Source organism: Lissotriton helveticus, chromosome 1_2 (genome assembly GCF_964261635.1).
Source record: "Lissotriton helveticus chromosome 1_2, aLisHel1.1, whole genome shotgun sequence".
NCBI classification, from domain to species: domain Eukaryota; kingdom Metazoa; phylum Chordata; class Amphibia; order Caudata; family Salamandridae; genus Lissotriton; species Lissotriton helveticus.
The window spans coordinates 393860344-393878600 of NC_136058.1; the positions used below are offsets into that span (position 1 = coordinate 393860344).

At 47.9% G+C, this 18257-nt stretch overlaps 1 protein-coding gene across 1 annotated transcript in view; it reads right to left on the reverse strand.

Annotated features, from left to right (window-relative positions):
• LOC144806304 (uncharacterized) overlaps window positions 1–11579 on the reverse strand; it is a 51555-nt gene extending 39976 nt beyond the window's left edge. The window contains exon 1 of the mRNA XM_078672698.1: window positions 11341–11579. The gene's annotated coding sequence lies outside the window, so the exon portion shown is untranslated. The remainder of the gene's footprint in view (window positions 1–11340) is intronic.
• Between the last annotated feature and the right edge of the window lie 6678 nt (window positions 11580–18257).

Sequence of the window (18257 nt, forward strand, 5' to 3'; positions counted from 1 at the left end):
TGACCACACCATCCTATTGTCCCGTGTCAAGGCGGCTGGAATTGAGGGTTCAGCCCTGATCTGGCTGTCCTCCTTCCTGAGGGACCGCACCCAGGCGGTTCGGCTAGGAGACCTCACGACCACTTCACTCCCTATCACCTGTGGTGTTCCCCAGGGTTCCTCTCTTTCCCCTCTACTCTTCAATCTGTACATCTCTCCTCTTATTTTTGCTCTTCAGCAGCTGGAGGTCACCGTGTACAATTACGCCGATGACCTCCAGCTCATCTTTGATCTGTCCTCTTCTTCCCTCTCTGTTTCTAACTTCCAGTCTTCTATGACATTTATCAGGGATTGGATGAACCACAACCATCTCAAATTGAACCCGGATAAAACCGAGCTGGTTCTCACCGGTGGTTCTTCCAGTCCCTGGAATTCTCTCTTTTGGCCCCCCACTCTTGGTCCCCCCCCCCCCACTCCCTCAACTTCGGTCAAAACACTGGGTGTTAAAGTGAACAACCAGCTCACCCTTCATTCACAAATCAGCTCTGTAGTTTCCTCCTGCTTCCTCACTCTCCGCACCATCTGCACTGTCTCCCGTTTTTTTTCCCCTCAGGCACTCAAGCAGATCATGGCCGCACTGGTGATATCGCGGCTGGATTATGCCAATGCCCTTTACAACGGCATTCCGGCATACAGCATGCGGAGGCTTCAGATGGTCCAGAACCAGGCGGCCCGGCTGGTTTTTGGTCTCCCGCGATATCATCACTCTACACCGCTCCTTAGGGAGCTTCATTGGCTTCCCGTCAAGGAACGCTCCCTCTTTAAGACCGGCTGCATGGTCTTCCAGGCCCGCCAAGGCACTGCCCCTGCCTTTATTTCCTTGCTAATAAAAGAATATGTTCCCACCAGAGAGCTCCGCTCTTCCTCCAAATCTCTCCTCCAAATCCCACGTTTCAAACGGAAAAAATGGGGCGGAACCAATTTTTCTACCTTAGCCCCTACATTTTGGAACTCCCTTCCTGATCACCTTCGCTTTGCCACCCACTATCTCTCTTTTCGGAAAGATCTTAAAACGTTTCTTTTCAAACAGGCCTTCCCCGTGTAATCTTCCTTTTTTTCTCGACTGGTTGACTTTGCCTCTGTTGCCGACTCCCATACTAGCGCCAAGAAACCGTACGGTGCACGCTGCGCTTTATAAATGTTTTAAATTAGAAATTAAATTAGAGAATCTGATGCAAACAATGCAATAACACAGTCCAGGCACTAGGAAAATGTAATGCAAACAATGCAATAACACAGGCCAGGCACGAGGAGATTCTGATGCAAACAATGCAGTAACACAGGCCAGGCACGAGGAGAATCTGAGGCAAACAGAGCAATAACACAGACCAGGCTTTGGGAGAATCTGAAGCAAACAATGCAGTAACACAGGCAAGGCACGAGGAGAATCTGAGGCAAACAAAGCAATAACACAGGCCAGGCACAAGGTGAATCTGAAGCAAACAATGCAATAACACAAGCGAGGCACGAGGAGAATCTGAAGCAAACAATGCAATAACACAGGCCAGGGACTCGGAGAATCTGACGCAAACAACGCAATAACACGGGCCAGGTACGAGGAGAATCTGAGGCAAACAATGCAATAACACAGGCCAGGGACTCGGAGAATCTGACGCAAACAATGCAATAACACAGGCCAGGCACAAGGAGAATCTGATGTAAACAGTGCAATAACACAGGCCAGGGACTCGGAGAATCTGACGCAAACAACGCAATAACACAGGCCAGGCACAAGGAGAATCTGATGCAAACAATTCAATAACACAGGCCAGGGACTCGGAGAATCTGACGCAAACAATGCAATAACACGGGCCAGGCACAAGGAGAATCTGATGCAAACAATGCAATAACACAGGCCAGGGACTCGGAGAATCTGACGCAAACAACGCAATAACACGGGCCAGGTATGAGGAGAATCCGATGCAAACAATGCAATAAAACTGGCCAGGGACTCGGAGAATCTGACGCAAACAATGCAATAACACAGGCCAGGCACAAGGAGAATCTTAAGCAAACAACGCAATAACTCGGGCCAGGTACGAGGAGAATCTGAGGCAAACAATGCAATAACACAGGCCAGGGACTCGGAGAATCTGACGCAAACAATGCAATAACACAGGCCAGGCACAAGGAGAATCTGATGCAAACAATGCAATAACACAGGCCAGGCACTCGGAGAATCTGACGCAAACAATGCAATAACACAGGCCAGGGACTCAGAGAATCTGACGCAAACAATGCAATAACACAGGCCAGGCACTCGGAGAATCTGATGCAAACAATGCAATAACACAGGCCAGGGACTCGGAGAATCTGACGCAAACAATGCAATAACACAGGCCAGGGACTCGGAGAATCTGACGCAAACAATGCAATAACACAGGCCAGGCACAAGGAGAATCTGATGCAAACAATGCAATAACACAGGCCAGGGACTCGGTGAATCTGACGCAAACAATGCAATAACACAGGCCAGGCACAAGGAGAATCTTAAGCAAACAACGAAATAACACGGGGCAGGTACGAGGAGAATCTGAGGCAAACAATGCAATAACACAGGCCAGGGACATGGAGAATCTGATGCAAACAATGCAATAACACAGGCCAGGCACTAGGAGAATCTAATGCAAACAATGCAATAACACAGGCCAGGCACTAGGAGAATCTGATGCAAACAATGCAATAACACAGGCCAGGGACTCGGAGAATCTGACGCAAGCAATGCAATAACACAGGCCAGGCACTAGGAGAATCTAATGCAAACAATGCAATAACACAGGCCAGGCACTAGGAGAATCTGATGCAAACAATGCAATAACACAAGCCAGGCACGAGGAGAATCTGAGGCAAACAATGCAATAACACAGGCCGGGGACGAGGAGAATCTGAGGCAAACAATGTAATAACACAGGCCAGGGACTCGGAGAATCTGACGCAAACAATGCAATAACACAGGCCAGGCACAAGGAGAATCTGATGCAAACAATGCAATAACACAGGCCAGGGACTCGGAGAATCTGACGCAAACAATGCAATAACACAGGCCAGGCACAAGGAGAATCTTAAGCAAACAACGCAATAACACGGGCCAGGTACGAGGAGAATCTGAGGCAAACAATGCAATAACACAGGCCAGGGACACGGAGAATCTGACGCAAACAATGCAATAACACAGGCCAGGCACAAGGAGAATCTGATGCAAACAATAAAATAACACAGGCCACGCACGAGGGTTAATACAAACAATGTAATAACACGGGCCCGGCACGAGGAGACTCTGATGCAAACACTGTAATAACACAGGCCAAGGACTCGGAGAATCTGACGCAAACAATGCAATAACACAGGCCAGGCACAAGGAGAATCTGATGTAAACAATGCAATAACACAGGCCAGGGACTCGGAGAATCTGACGCAAACAATGCAATAACACAGGCCAGGCACAAGGAGAATCTGATGCAAACAATAAAATAACACAGGCCAGGCACGAGGGTTAATACAAACAATGTAATAACACAGGCCGGGGACGAGGAGAATCTGAGGCAAACAATGTAATAACACAGGCCAGGAACTCGGAGAATCTGACGCAAACAATGCAATAACACAGGCCAGGCACAAGGAGAATCTGATGCAAACAATGCAATAACACAGGCCAGGCACAAGGAGAATCTTAAGCAAACAACGCAATAACACGGGCCAGGTACGAGGAGAATCTGAGGCAAACAATGCAATAACACAGGCCAGGGACTCGGAGAATCTGACGCAAACAATGCAATAACACAGGCCAGGGACTCGGAGAATCTGACGCAAACAATGCAATAACACAGGCCAGGCACAAGGAGAATCTGATGCAAACAATAAAATAACACAGGCCAGGCACGAGGGTTAATACAAACAATGTAATAACACGGGCCAGGCACCAAGAGAATCTGATAAAAACAATGCAATAACACAGGCCAGTGACTCGGAGAATCTGACGCAAACAATGTAATAACACAGGCCAGGCACTAGGGTTAATACAAACAATGCAATTACACAGGCCAGGCACGAGAAGAATCTGATGCAAACAATGTAATTTCAGGTGCAGAGGCTGTCTCTGTATATTATAGGTACAGATTCACACATTGTTTAAGCCAACAAGCTTTCTACTCCACTAGACTGTGGGTCTTACTGACTCTATTGTGACAGGCATTAGTTGCGATGTGGCACTAGTTCACTGGGCAGATATATCATAAACAGATATAAAAGGGTGCCACTGCTCAGTGGTCAGATGGGTTCTTCAGATACTAATCACTGGAATTCCTGATCTGAGCAACTCTTTGAAGTTGAGCCACACCCTCTTCCGATGTCACCCTAGTGCAACATGCAGGATTCTACAGTAAGCTCAACCAGACCTTTGTTACATTTACCTTTCAACCTGTCTCCGATCAGCAAGGGAGCTTTTTTTGCAATTTTGAGCAGTCGCCAACAAGAAAATAGAATATTTTTGGTTCACCTCTGCAGGGCTTTCTGCTCTAAAGTGGAGGCAAATTGGATGAAGCAAGCTACAGGAGGCTGGATGTGTATTCCACTCAGAAGTCTAAAATATTGGTCCGTAATTATCCGTTCCCAACCTATTCTCCCTACCCACTAGGACTACTATCTGCCTATTTAAGCTTTATCTTTCAAATAAAATTACCCTCACCTCCAAATACTCATTATTGGGGGCCCCTTCTTCGCTAGGGCATACTATCAGTATGGAGATAAGTCCCGACCCCTCAGGATAAAATGCCTTCATTATTAACTACCCTCCTAACTTCTCCAAAATTCAGCCCAAAAACACAAACATCGCATACTCAAAGGCAGACCTGATACATTAATCTCAGATGTCTACCTCTGCAGAAACAAGGGTAATATAGTTAATGACCTCATCTTCTATGCCAGAAAACGAGCATGCTGGTGGAATGTGATCTATTCCATGCTTCGAATATCAGGCTCTAGGAAAACTCCTCATGGTTTCTATTTAAAGACGTCACCTTAAAAGCTAAAACCACTATCACCCTCTACAATAATGGAATCATCCATTTCCAAGCTTTTAATGCCAATCCAGCCATGATGGCCAACATCTTCCCTACACTCAAGAAAGTGGTCTTGGCTAAATCCACTGACCCCCACCCACACTCTACCACTACTCTGGACTTAACCAGTCCTCCCCTCCACAGCTGGGAGGATCAACTCTCTCCCTAAGTCTCTCCCCCCCTTAGATGATCCCAGAGCCTCTCAGTCCCCTGTCAGACTGACCCAATACACTAGACCTCCGACTCAGATGGTGGGCGGGCCTACTCGTTCGCTCCTCTCGCCTTTCTCCAGCCCAATACAGGCTGATTCTCGAGCGGTGAGGTTCCCTCTCAGCCTACCGCCATTGCTCTCAATGAACGGTCCCCCTTCACCCATCCCTCTTTCTACGCCACCTCCACAGTCTTGGCAATTGCCATCCACGGACCACGATCAGCCAAACTCACTGAACCCTTACTTGACTGGCCCTGACTCGCCGGGCAATGGCCCTCCCACTCTCCTACTTTTACCAACCTCACTATCAATGCATCCTTGAACACCGCAAGTCTTCAATGACCAACTCCCCCCTAGGGTGCCTCAAAACACCGCCTTAGACCTCTCAGGCACACATCGAGACCCCTCCTCTCCGCCAGATCTCCCCACACAACCTCTTACCCTCACCCAGCCCTCAGACCTGGTGGCACGCCTGGACAATATATCCCTCCAGATGCACCTTACCACAGTTTTAACTTCCTGATTTGAAAGCGCTTTCAATTGAACATCTCCCCTTGATCAGCTCCCGCCTCTTTCTTTCAAATTTTCCCTGAGCCCCTGCTATTGATAGAACTCGTGGAGGTCAGCCCCTCCCTTTCTATCTCTTAAACCATATCCCTACCTAACGTACCCTCCCGCCCCAGAAGATCGAAGGCCTATCTCGCATCTAACAATATTGATGACTTACTCAATTCTCACTTGCGTATCTTAGACAGCAATAGGATTACTACAGGGCAAATTAAAGCTACTCACACGAACCCCCTCACATCCTTAGAGGCATAAATAACAACAACCTTATTAGAGTAAATATCACACAGACTCCTCTCCCCATACACCAATACAACTTAAATGCGTACTACTCGCCTCTGACATATTCGACCTCATCCAACACAATGAGATAGACATCATCATCCTAACGGAAACTTGGCTCAATCCCGCTCCCGCCCCCATCCTAGACCTCTTAGTGCATACTACCCATGACATATTCCGTCTAGACGGAGCTATGAAGCCAGGCGGTGGTCTAGTGTGTCTACATCGGAGCACACTCGCGGTCTCCCACTTGGAGTCCTCTACGCCATCGTCATGTGAATACCTTTGTCTCAACATCTCTAGTCACAACTTTCCGGTTTGCAAACTACACAGATTGTATCACCCCTCTGGGGACAACCTCCCCTTCATCGAACAATTAATATAAATCATCTCTGGCAATGTTGATTCCGTTATGTCCCAAATCTTCCTCGGTGACTTCAACCTCCACTTGTCCAACCTCACTGAGCAAGCTGTAACATGCCTCAAATCCTTCTCCAGTGATCACGAGATGATTCAAGACTGTGACTGGCCAACCCATAAAAAAGGAGAATTTCTGGACCTCATCATCAACAAAGGACACACCATCACAATGGATACCATCACCCCGTGTGATTGGTCCGACCATCACAGCATCTTCTTTTATATCAACATGGAGGTGTCCCGAGGAAGGCTCAACCAACGAAATCGAAGATTTGGAAACGGGACCTCAGAGACATCAAAACGGTTGATCTAGCAACCCTCTGTATATCTGTCCTACCTTCTCAAGTTGACATGTCTGAGGTACATCCACTCACTGACTTCTACAACTCTACTATCTCTAGCATCATGGATTCCATTGCTCCACTCCAACAAAAATATCCAAACCGCGGTTCAACGGCAACTTAAACTCGGAATGCTGCAACCTTGGGGCAAGCGAATGATCCTGGAGATACAAACCATCCTCAGACCAGCAAATTACCCGTAGATCGGTTAGGAGCCCCTATAACAAACGAATCAAGATCGCTAAGGCCGACTACTTCAGATCCCAACTTAATCAAGCCGCTAATCGCCCCAAGAAACTTTTTGAGTTGGTTAAAAAACAATCGGTGGAAGCACCAAACCGCTCGGACTCTGGAGTCAGCCCACCTTCATGCGATGACCTGGCTGCTTTCTTTATGGAGAAATCTAGACTCATCAATATTGATCTGCACTTGAGGAAGGCTCTATTGCTAGCCGCTGCATCGGCACCCCGCTGGCCCTATTAGAGAAGATCTAACTGATTAGCCTGAGCACCAAGAACAATGCCTCATGGGGTGCCTTCACTCCCATCAGTGAACACGACATTAACAAGATTCTTCAGAGTATCAGATTATATAACCGTTTTAGCGACCTGTTATCACCTTCCATCTTCAAAGAAATCAAGGATGTCGTCACTCCCATCTGGACGAAGATTGTCAAAGCGTCCCTCTCACAAGGCACGATCCTGCTCAGGTAACACCTATTATAAAAAAGTCTACCGCAGATAGGTCTGACCTTAGCAACTTCCGTCCTATTTCTAACATCCCCACTCTATCCAAACTCCTAGAATTATGCGTTCAATCTCAACTCTGTGCTCACATCGAGTATTTCCATATCCGGGACCAACATCAATTTTTGGAGTGGGCACAGCACCGAATCAGCTCTCATTCAAGTTTGGATGACATTTTAAAAACGTTTGACCAAAATGAAGCTTGCCTCCTTATCCTTCTTGAACTTTCCACTGCGTTTGACACTGTTAATCACGACAACCTTCTATCCATTCTGGAGCACAGGATGGGCCTTTCTGGATCAGTGCTGCAATTATTCTCGTCCTTCCTCCACCACAGATCCCAAAGAGTTAAGGCGAACCACTCTCTCTCCCAGCCATCACTGTTGTAAATTGGCAGCAATGGATTAGCGTTAGCAGAAGCCATCTTGTATTTAGAAGTTATCTTATCCGCTTTATAGAAGCCATTTTCTGTTTCTGGCAGCTATCTTGTCTGCCATGTGCTGCCATGTGCTCACCATGTGCTTTGTCCTACCTTTCTGTTAGCTGTGCCTGAAGTCTGCCCAGTAACAGGATATATTTAGCCTCCTCCACTTTAACGCATGCTCAGAAATGCCCGGTAGGGTCTGCAGCTGTTACTGATTAGTTTCATATAGGAATGTGTTTACTACGTTCTGAAAACTGTTAGCTCCTCCCACTTGGTTGAACAAAGAGAACTTTTATGTCCATATTAGGTAGTTTTGTTTGCTCACATGAGCCAGGACTGCCCCTTGCATTTATGTTTTCTATGTAACTCTGAAACGTATATAAAGCCTCAGCTTTCTGAATTCCTCAGACTCCCTCATTCAGTTGCTAGGGCTTCTGTGTGACGTAGCCTCAACTCATGTGAGTTTAATAAAATGTCTTTTGATATTCCAGATTTCTGTGTCAACATCTTTGTTGCCCTGAGAAGCAGTTTTGTTTCCACATCACCAGTATCCATGGGGGTCCCCCAAGGGTCCACTTTATCTCCCATACTCTTCAACTTGTTCTTGGAACCTTTAGCTAATGCACTAAAATCCATGGACATTCTGATCCATATGTATGCAGATGACACCCAATTCTATCTGAAAATCTCCTCCGCAGATAACCTCATATCACTCCACTCTAATCTAACAACTATTCAAAACTGGTTAGCTGAGAACCACCTCCTGCTCAACACCTCCAAAACAGATTTTCTTCTAATTTTTTCCCCGAATCACATCCCCAAGTTAGACCTTTGGATGAAGCACCTCACTGCCTTCAACTGCTCCCCCCTCATTGTTGACTCAGCCAAATCTCTCGGACTCACCCCTAGACAAGCAACTGAACATGAAGAATCATATCAGCAATGATGGCGTGGAACGACACCTGACCAGGGGGGAGTGTATAGTGACAATACTGGCCACAACAGAGGATGAAGCGGAACGACACCTGATCAGGGCGGAGTGTATAGTGACAATACTGACTACAACAGATGATGACGCGGAACGACACCTGACCAGGGCGGAGTGTATAGTGACAATACTGGCCACAACAGATGACGCGGAACGACACCTGACCAGGGCGGAGTGTATAGTGACAATACTGGCCACAGCAGAGGATGACGCGGAATGACATCTGACTAGGGCGGAGTGTATAGTGACAATACTGGCAGCAACAGATTATAACGCGGAACGACACTGAACCAGGGCGGAGCGTATAGTAATAATACTGGCCACAACAGATGATGACGCAATGGCCTGCATCTTTAAGTGGAGTTGATGTAACATTTGGGGAAACATCCTTTACCATGCGGATTTTACTCCGCCTGGCTTTTAGAACGCGTCCGTTACAACGCAAGTCGTAACCACGACTTGCGCTGGAGGGTGCTACAGGATTAAGAATAGTATATTTACTATTCCAACACCTTCCCTAGTGTCCACGGGGGCTGGTGTTAGAATAGTAAATTATACTATTCTAAATCCACGCCCCCCAACGCAAGTCGTTGTAACGACTTGCGTTGTAAGGGACGCGTTGTAAAGGAACGCGTTGTGACGGTACGCCTCGAACCATCATACATCCAACATTTGAGTATGTTCTGACTCTCGCCATTCAAGAATTTCTCCACTATACACAAAATATACCACAAAGTCCTAATATCCTACCCACTGAGGACTATAAGAGAGTCTTCTATACGGATGGCTCTGCACGTCCTGTGGTTGTTATGACAAAGAAATACTCCGTGACATGTGCTTGCATACAGGGAAATTGTGAAAACGCCAAATTCAAACCACTATAGACTCACATTAAAATCTTTGGTGACCGCACTGCACAGCTCGCAGATATTCACGCCTTGTTGCTCGCACTACAGAAGGCTGATCCATCCATTCCCACACTGATAGTGTCAGGTTCATCCTTCCGTGCAAGGGTACAATGTCGATTTAGCACAAAGGCATTTGAAAGGTACCAGAGATTCAAAAAGGAAACCCATTAAAAATAAGCAAGCGCAAGGTAAGCGGTTTTCTTTTTTTTAAATTTAATTTTCCCTCGTCGTCGGCTGTTGACTCCCTCGTCGCCCCACCACCTTCACTTCACGGGCAGCTCCAGTGCATAGATTCCTCACAGTGAAGTAAGATGAGTTGCAGCGCACAGACTCATAGTGCCCCAAGATGCAGTGCAGTGGCCCCCCGGATAGAAGAACCCAGCTCAGCCCCCAGGGGGCCCCGGATAGAAGAGCCCAGCTCAGCCCCAGGGGCTCCCGGATAGAAGCACCCAGCTCAGCCCCAGGGGCCCTGGATAGAAGAACCCAGCTCAGCCCCAGAGTCCCCCGGATAGAAGAGCCCAGCTCAGCCCCAGGGGCCCCCGGATAGAAGAGCCCAGCTCAGCCCTAGGGGCCCAGGATAGAAGAGCCCAGCTCAGCCCCAGGGACCCCAGATAGAAGAGCCCAGCTCAGCCCCAGGGGCCCCGGATAGAAGAGCCCAGCTCAGCCCCAGGGGCCCCAGATAGAAGAGCCCAGCTCAGCCCCAGGGCCCCCGCATAAAAGAGCCAGCTCAGTGCAAGGGCCCCGGATAGAAGAGCCCAGCTCAGCCCCAGGGGCCCCCGGATAGAAGAGCCCAGCTCAGCCCCAGGGGACCCGGATAGAAGAGCCCGGTTCCCCAGGGGCCCTGGATAGAAGAGCCCAGCTCAGCCCCAGGGGCCCCGGATAGAAGAGCCCAGCTCAGCTCCAGAGGCCCCCGGATAGAAGAGCCCAGCTCAGCCCCAGTGGCCCCGGATAGAAGAGCCCAGTTCAGCCCCAGGGGCCCTGGATAGAAGAGCCCAGCTCAGCCCCAGGGCCCCCCGGACAGAAGATCCCAGCTCAGCCCCAGGGCCCCCGGATAGAAGAGCCCAGCTCAGCCCCAGGGGCCCCCCGGATAGAAGAGCTCAGCTCAGCTCCAGGGGCCCTGGATAGAAGAGCCCAGTTCAGCCCCAGGGCCATCGGATAGAAGAGCCCAGCTCAGCCCCAGGGGCCCCCGGATAGAAGAGCCCAGCTCAGCCCCAGGGGCCCAGGATAGAAGGGCCCAGCTCAGCCCCAGGGGCCCCGGATATTAGGGCCCAGCTCAGCCCGGATCCTGCAGAGATTCACTCCAGGATTATTCAGTCTATTTCTACAAACACAGCAGAAGGTGCTGACAATCTCCTACCTGAGCAGAGACCTGTAGACGTCTCTAGGCTCTCTCCCCCTCCGGGGGGGGCTGTGGGGGGCAGATCTGGGGTCTGAGGGGCAGGGCTGGGGCAGATCTGGGGTCCGAAGGGGGGGCAGATCTGGGGTCTGAGGGGGGGGCAGGGGCAGATCTGGGTTCCGAGGGACAGGGCCAAATCTGTGGTCTGTGAGGGTCTGAAGATGAAGGTCGCTGCACAGATGAACAATGGTTTCTTCCTCCTCTGCAGCAGACTGCATACACGATGAGAGACAGGAAGTGATGTCACCACTGCTGCTGGTGCTGTCTCTGCCACCGCTGACCCAGAAGAGGAAACCCTTCTCTCTTTCATCACTTGTGCAGCTCAGTGGATTCATCAGCAGACGAGGAGCGCCATTTGGTGGCAGCTGACGGAACCACCGCCTCCAGGCTCCAGCAGAGAAACAAGCATTGGCGCCTGTAAAGACACAGACATGGGTGTTATGGGAAACAAGCATTGGCGCCTGTAAAGACCCAGACATGGGTGTTATGGGAAACAAGCATTGGCGCCTGTAAACACACAGACGTGGGTGTTATGGGAAACAAGCATTGCCGCCTGTAAAGACACAGACATGGTTGTTATTGGAAACAAGCACTGGCGCCTGTAAAGACACAGACATGGGTGTTATGGGAAACAAGCATTGGCTCCTGTAAAGACACAGACATGGGTGTTATGGGAAACAAGCATTGGCGCCTGTAAACACACAGACATGGGTGTTATGGGAAACAAGCATTGGCTCCTGCAAAGACACAGGCGTGGGTGTTATGGGAAACAAGCATTGGCTCCTGTAAAGACACAGACGTGGGTGTTATGGGAAACAAGCATTGGTACCTGTAAAGACACAGACATGGGTGTTATGGGAAACAAGCATTGGCTCCTGTAAAGACACAGACGTGGGTGTTATGGGAAACAAGCATTGGCTCCTGTAAAGACACAGACATGGGTGTTATGGGAAACAAGCACTGGCGCCTGTAAAGACACAGACATGGGTGTTATGGGAAACAAGCATTGGCTCCTGAAAAGACACAGACGTGGGTGTTATGGGAAAGAAGCATTGGCTCCTGTAAACACACAGACGTGGGTGTTATGGGAAACAAGCATTGGCTCCTGTAAAGACACAGACATGGGTGTTATGGGAAACAAGCATTGGCGCCTGTAAACACACAGACATGGGTGTTATGGGAAACAAGCATTGGCTCCTGCAAATACACAGGCGTGGGTGTTATGGGAAACAAGCATTGGCTCCTGTAAAGACACAGACGTGGGTGTTATGGGAAACAAGCATTGGTGCCTGTAAAGACACAGACATGGGTGTTATGGGAAACAAGCATTGGCTCCTGTAAAGACACAGACGTGGGTGTTATGGGAAACAAGCATTGGCTCCTGTAAAGACACAGACATGGGTGTTATGGGAAACAAGCACTGGCGCCTGTAAAGACACAGACATGGGTGTTATGGGAAACAAGCATTGGCTCCTGAAAAGACACAGACGTGGGTGTTATGGGAAAGAAGCATTGGCTCCTGTAAACACACAGACGTGGGTGTTATGGGAAACAAGCATTGGCTCCTGTAAAGACACAGACATGGGTGTTATGGGAAACAAGCATTGGCGCCTGTAAAGATACAGACGTGGGTGTTATGGGAAACAAGCATTGGCACCTGTAAAGACACAGACATGGGTGTTATGGGAAACAAACATTGGCTCCTGTAAAGACACAGACAATCGGTGTTATGGGAAACAAGCATTGGCTCCTGTAAAGACACAGACTTGGGTGTTATGGGAAACAAACATTGGCTCCTGTAAAGACACAGACGTGGGTGTTATGGGAAACAAGCATTGGCGCCTGTAAAGATACAGACGTGGGTGTTATGGAAACAAGCATTGGCTCCTGTAAAGACACAGATATGGGTGTTATGGGAAACAAGCATTGGTGCCTGTAAAGATACAGACAATCGGTGTTATGGGAAGCAAGCATTGGCACCTGTAAAGACACAGACATGGGTGTTATGGGAAACAAACATTGGCTCCTGTAAAGACACAGACAATCGGTTTTATGGGAAGCAAGCATTGGCTCCTGTAAAGACACAGACATGGGTGTTATGGGAAACAAGCATTGGCTCCTGTAAAGACACAGACATGGGTGTTATGGGAAACAAGCATTGGTGCCTGTAAAGATACAGACGTGGGTGTTATGGGAAACAAGCATTGGCACCTGTAAAGACACAGACATGGGTGTTATGGGAAACAAACATTGGCTCCTGTAAAGACACGAACTTGGGTGTTATGGGAAACAAGCATTGGCTCCTGTAAAGACACAAACATGGGTGTTATGTGAAACAAGTATTGGCGCCTGTAAAGACACAGACATGGGTGTTATGGGAAACAAGCACTGGCGCCTGTAAAGACACAGACATGGGTGTTATGGGAAACAAGCATTGGCTCCTGTAAAGAGACAGACATGGGAAACAAGCATTGGCTCCTGCAAAGACACAGACATGAGTGTTATGGGAAACAAACACTGGCTCCTGTAAAGACACAGACATGGGTGTTATGGGAAACAAGCATTGGCTCCTGTAAAGACCCAGACAGGGGTGTTATGGGAAACAAGCACTGACGCCTGTAAAGACACAGACATGGGTATCATGGGAAACAAGCATTGGCTCCTGTAAAGACCCAGACATGGGTGTTATGAGAAACAAGCACTGACTGTGTAAAGACACACACATGGGTGTTATGGAAAACAAGCATTGGCTCCTGTAAAGACACAGACATGGGTGTTATAGGAAACAAGCAATGTCGTGTAAAGACACAGACATTGGTGTTATGGGAAACAAGCATTGGCTCCTGTAAAGACACAGACATGGGTGTTATGGGAAACAAGCATTGGCTCCAGTAAAGATACAGACGTGGGTGTTATGGCAAACAAGCATTGGCTCCTGTAAAGACACAGACATGGGTGTTATTGGAAACAAGCAATGGCACCTGTAAACACACAGACATGGGTGTTATGGGAAAAAAGCATTGGCACCTGTAAAGACACAGACAATCGGTGTTATGGGAAGCAAGCATTGGCTCCTGTAAAGACACAGACATGGGTGTTATGGGAAACAAGCATTGGCACCTGTAAAGACACAGACATGGGTGTTATGGGAAACAAACATTGGCTCCTGTAAAGACACAGACAATCGGTGTTATGGGAAGCAAGCATTGGCTCCTGTAAAGACACAGACATGGGTGTTATGGGAAACAAGCATTGGTGCCTGTAAAGATACAGACGTGGGTGTTATGGGAAACAAGCATTGGCACCTGTAAAGACACAGACATGGGTGTTATGGGAAACAAACATTGGCTCCTGTAAAGACACAGACAATCGGTGTTATGGGAAACAAGCATTGGCTCCTGTAAAGACACAGACATGGGTGTTATGGGAAACAAGCATTGGTGCCTGTAAAGATACAGACGTGGGTGTTATGGGAAACAAGCATTGGCACCTGTAAAGACACAGACATGGGTGTTATGGGAAACAAACATTGGCTCCTGTAAAGACACAGACAATCGGTGTTATGGGAAACAAGCATTGGCTCCTGTAAAGACACAGACTTGGGTGTTATGGGAAACAAACATTGGCTCCTGTAAAGACACAGACGTGGGTGTTATGGGAAACAAGCATTGGCGCCTGTAAAGATACAGACGTGGGTGTTATGGAAACAAGCATTGGCTCCTGTAAAGACACAGACATGGGTGTTATGGGAAACAAGCATTGGTGCCTGTAAAGATACAGACAATCGGTGTTATGGGAAGCAAGCATTGGCACCTGTAAAGACACAGACATGGGTGTTATGGGAAACAAACATTGGCTCCTGTAAAGACACAGACAATCGGTTTTATGGGAAGCAAGCATTGGCTCCTGTAAAGACACAGACATGGGTGTTATGGGAAACAACCATTGGCTCCTGTAAAGACACAGACATGGGTGTTATGGGAAACAAGCATTGGTGCCTGTAAAGATACAGACGTGGGTGTTATGGGAAACAAGCATTGGCACCTGTAAAGACACAGACATGGGTGTTATGGGAAACAAGCATTGGCTCCTGTAAAGACACAGACTTGGGTGTTATGGGAAACAAGCATTGGCTCCTGTAAAGACACAAACATGGGTGTTATGTGAAACAAGTATTGGCGCCTGTAAAGACACAGACATGGGTGTTATGGGAAACAAGCACTGGCGCCTGTAAAGACACAGACATGGGTGTTATGGGAAACAAGCATTGGCTCCTGTAAAGAGACAGACATGGGAAACAAGCATTGGCTCCTGCAAAGACACAGACATGAGTGTTATGGGAAACAAACACTGGCTCCTGTAAAGACACAGACATGGGTGTTATGGGAAACAAGCATTGGCTCCTGTAAAGACCCAGACAGGGGTGTTATGGGAAACAAGCACTGACGCCTGTAAAGACACAGACATGGGTATCATGGGAAACAAGCATTGGCTCCTGTAAAGACCCAGACATGGGTGTTATGAGAAACAAGCACTGACTGTGTAAAGACACACACATGGGTGTTATGGAAAACAAGCATTGGCTCCTGTAAAGACACAGACATGGGTGTTATGGGAAACAAGCAATGTTGTGTAAAGACACAGACATTGGTGTTATGGGAAACAAGCATTGGCTCCTGTAAAGACACAGACATGGGTGTTATGGGAAACAAGCATTGGCTCGAGTAAAGATACAGACGTGGGTGTTATGGCAAACAAGCATTGGCTCCTGTAAAGACACAGACATGGGTGTTATGGGAAACCAGCAATGGCACCTGTAAACACACAGACATGGGTGTTATGGGAAACAAGCATTGGTGCCTGTAAACACACCGACATGGGTGTTATGGGAAACAAGCATTGGCACCTGTAAAGACACAGACATGGGTGTTATGGGAAAAAAGCATTGGCACCTGTAAAGACACAGACAATCGGTGTTATGGGAAGCAAGCATTGGCTCCTGTAAAGACACAGACATGGGTGTTATGGGAAACAAGCATTGGCACCTGTAAAGACACAGACATGGGTGTTATGGGAAACAAACATTGGCTCCTGTAAAGACACAGACAATCGGTGTTATGGGAAGCAAGCATTGGCTCCTGTAAAGACACAGACATGGGTGTTATGGGAAACAAGCATTGGCTCCTGTAAAGACACAGACATGGGTGTTATGGGAAACAAGCATTGGTGCCTGTAAAGATACAGACGTGGGTGTTATGGGAAACAAGCATTGGCACCTGTAAAGACACAGACATGGGTGTTATGGGAAACAAACATTGGCTCCTGTAAAGACACAGACTTGGGTGTTATGGGAAACAAGCATTGGCTCCTGTAAAGACACAAACATGGATGGTATGTGAAACAAGTATTGGCGCCTGTAAAGACACAGACATGGGTGTTATGGGAAACAAGCACTGGCGCCTGTAAAGACACAGACATGGGTGTTATGGGAAACAAGCATTGGCTCCTGTAAAGAGACAGACATGGGAAACAAGCATTGGCTCCTGCAAAGACACAGACATGAGTGTTATGGGAAACAAACACTGGCTCCTGTAAAGACACAGACATGGGTGTTATGGGAAACAAGCATTGGCTCCTGTAAAGACCCAGATATGGGTGTTATGGGAAACAAGCATTGACTCCTGTAAAGACCCAGACAGGGGTGTTATGGGAAACAAGCACTGACGCCTGTAAAGACACAGACATGGGTATCATGGGAAACAAGCATTGGCTCCTGTAAAGACCCAGACATGGGTGTTATGGGAAACAAGCACTGACTGTGTAAAGACACACACATGGGTGTTATGGGAAACAAGCATTGGCTCCTGTAAAGACACAGACATGGGTGTTATGGGAAACAAGCAATGTCGTGTAAAGACACAGACATTGGTGTTATGGGAAACAAGCATTGGCTCCTGTAAAGACACAGACATGGGTGTTATGGGAAACAAGCATTGGCTCCAGTAAAGATACAGACGTGGGTGTTATGGCAAACAAGCATTGGCTCCTGTAAAGACACAGACATGGGTGTTATGGGAAACAAGCATTGGCACCTGTAAAGACACAGACATGGGTGTTATGGGAAAAAAGCATTGGCACCTGTAAAGACACAGACATGGGTGTTATGGGAAACAAGCATTGGCGCCTGTAAACACACAGATGTGGGTGTTATGATAAACAAGCATTGGCTCCTGTAAACACACAGACATGGGTGTTATGGGAAGCAAGCATTGGCGCCTGTAAACACACAGACATTGGTGTTATGGGAAACAAGCATTGGCGCCTGCAAACACACACACATGGGTGTTATGGGAAACAAGCATTGGCTCCTGTAAAGACACAGACATGGGTGTTATGGGAAACAAGCATTGGCTCCTGTAAAGACACAGACAGGGGTGTTATGGGAAACAAGCATTGGTGCCTGTAAAGACACAGACGTGGGTGTTATGGGAAACAAGCATTGGTGCTTGTAAAGACACAGACATGGGTGTTATGGGAAACAAGCATTGGCTTCTGTAAAGACACAGACATGGGTGTTATGGGAAACAAGCATTGGCTCCTGTAAAGACACAGACAGGGGTGTTATGGGAAACAAGCATTGGCTCCTGTAAAGACACAGACGTGGGTGTTATGGGAAACAAGCATTGGCTCCTGTAAAGACACAGACATGGGTGTTATGGGAAACAAGCATTGGCTCCTGTAAAGACACAGACATGGGTGTTATGGGAAACAAGCACTGACGCCTGTAAAGACACAGACATGGGTGTTATGGGAAACAAGCATTGGCGCCTGTAAAGACACAGACATGGGTGTTATGGGAAACAAGCACTGACGCCTGT